The sequence below is a fragment of the Bison bison genome, unplaced genomic scaffold, assembly GCF_000754665.1.
Source record: "Bison bison bison isolate TAMUID 2011002044 unplaced genomic scaffold, Bison_UMD1.0 scf7180017864293, whole genome shotgun sequence".
Taxonomy (NCBI): Eukaryota; Metazoa; Chordata; class Mammalia; order Artiodactyla; family Bovidae; genus Bison; species Bison bison.
In genome coordinates this window covers 1,962,910-1,969,786 of record NW_011494865.1, presented here as the reverse complement: position 1 = coordinate 1,969,786, position 6,877 = coordinate 1,962,910, and the positions used below count along the sequence as shown (strand labels likewise).

The window sequence follows — 6,877 nt, the reverse complement described above, 5'->3', positions numbered from 1 at the left end:
CACACGCTCTCGCTGGGTCTTCCACCGGGTCTATTTTTAATCAGTTTGTAAGCCTGACCGGGGCCGCCCTCATCCTAGTGAAAAACAGGCCGGTTGCCGTTTGCTGGTTTTTTTGGCTCATGATGCCACCAGCGTTCTTTGCTCACCCCAGCTGCTTCCATTTCATACCTTCAGTGCCTCTGCTACGAGCCAGCCAGTCACCCGCGCTCAGGGAGGGAACCTGTGCGGCAGAGGCAGGAGAGGCAGCACCCGAGGCCTGTGACCCCACCGCGGTGGAGGCTGAAAGAGCGTCTGTTCCAGGTGAATGGATGTTCTAGAAACCCAGCACCACTGGGTGTTTAGTAAGTGCTCACAGATGAAAGGAGCCAGTGCTTCGAGACAGAGACGAGGGATTCGAAAGCAGGGAAATGACATCAGCCCCGACCGGGGAAGTATACAGCTCAGCGAGCCTTCCGGTACACCTGTGAGACTGTGCAGCCGGTGACAGCCTCTGCTCCCAAAGGAGCTGTAGCTGCCCTGGCTGGGGAACTTTGAGGAGGGCACAGGGGAAGCGGGAGAGACTGGCCTCTGCCCTGACTGGGCTCAGCCTCTACTGCAGGAGCCAGACTACAGACAGGTCAATATGCCACACACCTGTTGCTACAAATGCAGGAAAGTCACACTGGGAACACAGGGGACCAGGTGCCACCAGGTTCAACTGGGCGGGGCAGGCGACACACACCGGGGAGGTGATGCTGGGACATGCGGGAAGGCCAGCCCTTGGAGAGAAGCGTTCCTGGCAGTGGAACACCATCTGCTAAGGCTCTGAAGGCAGGTGGGTCCACTAGCAAGCGTGAGGAGCTGAGGGGGTTTGATCCCTGGTCTGGGAAGATTCCACATGCAGCCAGTGGAGATCAGCTGGTTTGTATGGGGTAGAGGAGGGGCAGGCAGGGACAGCCCCCTGAGGTTGGAGGTGGTGGCTCCCCTGGGTCCCAGACCGAGCCCTTTTTAACGTCTCCTGCCTGACCACACATGGAGCAAATAATAGTAACAGCCAGGTGGTCGTGAGAGTGCAGGAGAGACCGGGGCGCCTTGGGCACCGGGCCGGCGCAGAGCTGGTGCTCAGCTGTCTGAAGCTGCTGTTTTTGGAGAAGACTGACATCAGTACAGGTAGACAGTGCTGGAAGGGGAAGGTGTCCCCTCCAAACAGGATGGAGTGCTGTCCTTGAGCAATGACAGCCTTAATTAGCAATGATTCTCCTCCACACCAAGGAGTTCCCCCCACCCCCACCCCAGGACCACGTTCTGGGCAGCAAAGTCAATGTCCCTGAGTCTGTCCAGGGACCAGGCCTTGAGAAAACTCCTGCCCTGCTCCCACCACCACACTGGCAGGGGGGGCGGAGGGGACGACACACCTGGAGTCTGTGCCCTTCTTACCACCTCCAGGGCCAGGCTGCTGTCATCACTCTCAACGGGCTCCCCGGCCCACCTGGACCACTGCAGCCAGTGCCCCGTCACTCAGCAGAAAGGCCCCAGGTCCTTACAGTGACCTTCAGAATCGATACGAAGCAGCCCCAGCCCGTGCTCATCTCCCGCTGACCCCACCTCCTTCTACCTCCAGGCCTTTGCCCAGCCGGGTCCCTCTGCCCAAATGCTCTGCTCCCCTAACCCTGGCTCAGTGCTTCTTAAGTGGGGACAGTCGTGCCCCCCAGGGGACATCTGGCAATGTCTGGAGACATTTTTGGTTATAACTGGTGCGGGGTTGGGGGGGTTGCTACTGGTACCAACTGGATAGAGACCAGGTGTGCTGCTAAACCTCCCACACTGCTGCGGATGCCTCCCCAAAGGTCCCAAACATCATGCGGAGGCTGAGAACCCTGCCCTGGTTAGTTCCAGCCCAGGCAGGGAGCCTTCCTGACCCCTCAGTGCAGGAAGCCCCCTTGGTCCTGCGGTTTGCACTTCCTCCCTTCCTCCCTTCAGGGCACCCATCTCAGTCTGCCACCCTGGCTCCAGTGTCAGCACCAGGCTGGCATACTTGCTCCAGGGGTGGCCCCACACACTTCTGTGCCGCCCAGGGCATGTCCTCCTGGCTTCTCCCCTGCCACCATCAGGGCTGCCATCAGCTTCCACAACCTTGCTCAGCCCGTTCTCTTCTCGGGCCTCCAGGTAGGACAGGTGACCCCTCCCCCAACCCCACTCCCACTAGAGCCTGCTGGCAGCACCGGGTAAACCCATCCCAACCCCCATGCTTTCTTCCCACTTGGGAGCACGCCAGTCCCTCTCCACCCTGCCCTCTCCACTTGCCCTCCTGGGTGTCCAGAGCCTGCTGGGGTGCCTGCCCCCACTCTGGGTTCTTGGACAGGAAGGGAAGTCAGTATCAATTCGGAAGAGGAAGTGTGTGTGTGTGGGGACTAGGGGGTAGGGAGTGGGTTTGGGGACAGGAAGTCAGAAATCAAACAATGGCAGCAAGAACCTGGGGATGGGGACCCCAGGGGCCAAACCAGCTGGGGAACCCAGGAAGTGCCCCCAGAGTCCTGGGGGAGAACCAGGGCTCCCAGGACTGATGAAAAAACGGAGGCAGAGGCAGCCCCATCTCCAAGGGACCTTCCGAGAGGGGCGGTGACCTCTAAACCCTGTCTGCTGCCCCTCCCCACGCCCCCGGCACCCCAGGCCAGGAGGAGGGGGCGGAACCAGGTCTGGGTGTCTCCCTCGAGGGAGCACAGAGCCAGGTGACCAGGCCACAGTCACACTTGGTCGGAGTTCCCTCCCCCACCCCCAAATGTGTGTGTTTATTACTTCATTCCCTCCGCAAGTACTTCCTGAGGACCCGTCTTTTACAAAATCTGGTCGCGTCATCTCCTGCTCAGAGCCCTCCCCAGTATCGGCAGAGAATCCGAATTCCCCTGCCTCCCCAGCTTCTTCACACCCTCCTGCCTCCGACCTATCTCCCCAAGGCCTCTGCACTTTCCGTTCCTTCTGCCTGTGGTGTTCTTCCCTGCACGTCCCATGACTGGCTGTTTCCCATCAGAGGGAACTTTCTCAGAAGATGCCTCTGCGGGGTGGTGGGGGGGACGGTCTCCCCAGACTCCCCAGGCTCCAGACGCCCCCCACCCCCACTGGCCCTGGTCTTGTCTTACTTCCTCCTGTTTCCCGGTGCTCTTTGCCACTTGACATTCTCTTGGGTCAGGAAAGGTGCTTCCCTGGCTGCCAACTCCTTCCCGCAGTGGACTCTGAGCCTGGAGGAGGGTGCCATCCATCCTGCCCATTGCTGGAGCCCCAGCCCTGTCACCAGCACACAGCAAGTGCTCAATACTTGTCTGCTGACCCACCACTCCAAGCTCGGGGGAAGCAGCAGTCCTAGGCAGCTGGCCTAGGCAGCTCCCACCCCTGAACACCCCCGAATCTCAAAGCTACCAAGGAGGAAGGACAGGCTGCAGCCTGAGCGTCGGGGTGGGTCCCAGGCAGGCCTGACCTGAGCCCCTGGAGGGGCAGCTGTCCCCACACGGGCTGTGGACAAGGGAAGATGTCACCGAGATACAGATCCCAGAGCAACCTGAGGCCGGCCAGTTCCCCCCCTCAACCCTCATGGCCTGGGCTGGACCCTACCGATGGCTCCATCTCTTCCGGGCTTCCCTCCTGCTAAGCTAAGATGTCTCCTGCAAGTCAGTTGACCCCTCCTCACCTTGAGCTAGGAAAGAGCACAGGGCAGGACAGGGAGGATCGCAGGCTGGGTAAATGCCCAGAATGGTACGTGGGAAACCTGGACCCCTTCAGAACACTCATTCAAGTGGTTAACACTTTATCCCACACCATCATCTGATCCTCCTAATAAGCTGGCAACTAGCAATCCTCAGGGTTCCCATCTGAGTTTCACAGGTGGGAAAACTAAGGCGGGGGGAGCTTGAGCGGATTATCCAAGAGTGAACCCGGGTAGAAACATGGACCCAAAAGTGGGGCCCAGCAGAACAAAGGGCAGGGGCTTCCAAGTGCAGGCGGAGAGGGGCAGGCCAGCCCAGGAGCCAGCGCACAGCCAAGGCACTCTAGAGGTGGGCGACGGGCCATGCTCCCCCAACCTCCGCAGCAGCTCCTTGCCAGCTCCCTTAGTCAGGAGGGAGGCTGGCGCTGGAAGCTCAAGGCCGTTTGGACCCCCAAACACACAGTGCCAACCCTCCGTGCTCCCACTCCACCTCCCTGGGACCTCACTCACTGCTCCTGGAAAAACAAGATGCAAGCCCAGTGCCTGAGACGCCACCTCTCTGAGCTTGCCACCCCGGCCCCCACCATCCACCAGTGGGTTTAAAGGACTGCCCCTGCCTCAGCCACCAGCAAGCCAGGCATCTCCCACTGTCCTGCTGGCCTCAGAGGCCCACCGCTTAGGTCTTCCTCAATGTAAGGTTGTGTGTGTCACCCCTGCCTCTTCAGGGGACCCCAAAATGAAGTCTTAACCCCACTCCACAGGTCCCTGCACCCACCCCAGGCCTAGTAGAGCCTCAGCCTCCAACAGAACAGATTCAATTCGAGTCCCTTTCTTCACCCCATCCCATCCCTCCACTCAATATCATGAGCTACTATGACTCAGCCAAGCAAGCTGCCCCTAACGGCCTCAGTTTCTCAGCCTGCAAAATGGGACGAGACCCTGACCTCACCAGCCAGGCTGTGGGGAGGCTGAGAAGTGATCAGAAACGTGACAACGGGACTCTGGAACCACCAGGATTGTGTGTCGCCAGGCCCCACACCTTCCTGGGTGTCACAGGGAGGACAGGGAGACCTCAGGGCGGCCCCTCACAGCACCCCCTCTCCAAAGGACCTGCTCCCAGAAGGGCACAAAACCTGGTCCAGCCCCCGTGCCACAAACAGCACTTTCCTCAGGGGACATGCTGCCACCTTCTCGCTTAACTGGGCACATCACAAGTGCTACCCAGCCCAGCTAGACACCAGTTAGCTACCTCCGCCCTGCAGCCGCTACCTTCTGGGACTGTCCTGCTTACAGGGGACCAACCACCTCCGCACAGTTAAGCCATGCCCCTTCCCCCGACAGAGCCATCCGTCAGGTGTCCCAACAAACCCTGCTCTGTCTCTTTGGGGGACCCCAGTTCACAAACTGGAAACATTTCCTGCCCAGTTTCTGATGAGGAACACAGGACAGTTGGGGAGGATGGGGCACGTCAAAGGGGCAAGTGGAATATCTGCTCTGTGCCAGGCCTGAGCCGGGGTTCGGACCCAAGGGAGCATCACACAGGCCACTGCCCTTGACGAGCCAGGGCGAGGACAGTGGCGATGCAGATGAGAGATTAACTGCACTGTGCCTGGCTCTGTGTCCAGTGTCACCCTCACCTTCCGCCACCCACCCATTACACCACGGTTCTCCAGAAGAGGAAATTCGCACCAGAACCCTCTAGGTTCCCCTATGCAGAAGAGGAAGCTGGTGCAGGCAGAGTCCCAGGGACTGCCCCAAGGTCAGTCTCAGTCTCCTATGCCCGTGCCCTGTGAATCAGCCACTGGTCATTCTCACAGGCTGCCCCGGGGTAGGCCCACTTGCCAGACAACTTTGGTAATAACAGTAGATGCCTGACAGAAGTTGGCAGTGATTACTCTGTGTCTGACGCTGGGCTAAACACTTCACAAAGATCATCACCTCTCAACCTCAAGAGTCTGTGGCTCAGAGAAGTTAAGTCAATTGCCCAAGGTCACACAGCTTGAAAGTAACTGTGCAGGGATTCAAACCCAGGCAGCCCTGGAGCCAGAATCTGGGATTTCAACTCTGACACTCAAATGGCATATTTTTTGACCCCCACCTCCCCCGCTCCCATGCCTGAGAGGTCAAGGGGGACAGGTTAAGCCCAGTCCGCCCCCATCAGAGCAGTCTGGGTGACTGGAGCTGAGGGCTCTATGCTGGGGACACAGGGATGACAAGCGCCCGGTCAGTTCCCGCGTGCCAAGAGCCGGCGACGTGCAGGCGCGATGCCAGGCGATGCCAGGCGCGCTCCACGCACCCTCTCATTTAACCCTGCCAGGCGACTCCGTCGTCTCCCCACCTCTACCAAAGAGCTAAGAAAAGGCTGGAGAGAGGAAGGGACGCGGCCCGGGGTGGGGGGACAGCTGGAGGGGAACGACAGCTGGAGAAGCAATTCCAGTCGGCTTGACTGGGGGAGGGAGCTTGGGGGACGCGGGACCACGAGACCCAGTCATGCCCACGCCGCGCAGTCACCGCCGACGGAACCGGGCACCAAACGTCGCAGCCCGTCCTCAGTTTCCCCACCTACGAAGTGGGCGCCAGACGTCGCCAGGACCCCCTCTCCTACCCCCCGGATTCCTCCTGACCACCCCGAAGGCTGCCAGGATCCCCGCCTCCTGTTAATTTTTGAAAATCTCTAAGTGTCCCGAGGAGCCCCGCGGCCAGCCTGGGGCGCCGAACTGCGGGCCGCGGTGAGGGGCACGCACTGCGTTGGGGGGTACACTCGCTCCCTGCAAAGCCGCCGCCGCCGCCCCCCGCCGCCTCCTTTGTCCCGATCTCTCCGCAGCGCAGCGGACAAAGAACCCCCGCCCGCGGGCGCGGCCCCCCGGAACAGACCCTCCCCCCGAAGCCGCGCCCCCAGCCCAGGTTGCCCCTCCCCCGCCGCAGCGACCCCCAGCCCGCGACCGAGCCTCCCAGCGCTCGCCCCAACCCCAGGCGGGGCCGCCCCTTCCCCTTCTGCAGGGCCCCGCCGGGCCCGAGCACCCGGCACCCGCCCCCTCCCCGGCCCTTCCTGGCTCCGCTCACCATGGCGCCGTCCGCAGCCCGGCCCGATCGCCCCGCAGCAGCCCCGGGGGCCCGGCTCCGCCCGCCCGCCAGCCCGGTCCGGCCGCCGCGCACCGTCCGTACGCAGGAGCCCCGCTCTGCGGCGGGCGGGGCGTCTCC

General features: G+C 61.4%; 1 protein-coding gene across 2 annotated transcripts in view; it reads right to left on the bottom strand.

The window, feature by feature from the left end:
* SNN (stannin) overlaps positions 1–6,877 on the bottom strand; it is a 10,246-nt gene that overhangs the window by 3,104 nt on the left and 265 nt on the right. The window lies entirely within an intron of this gene.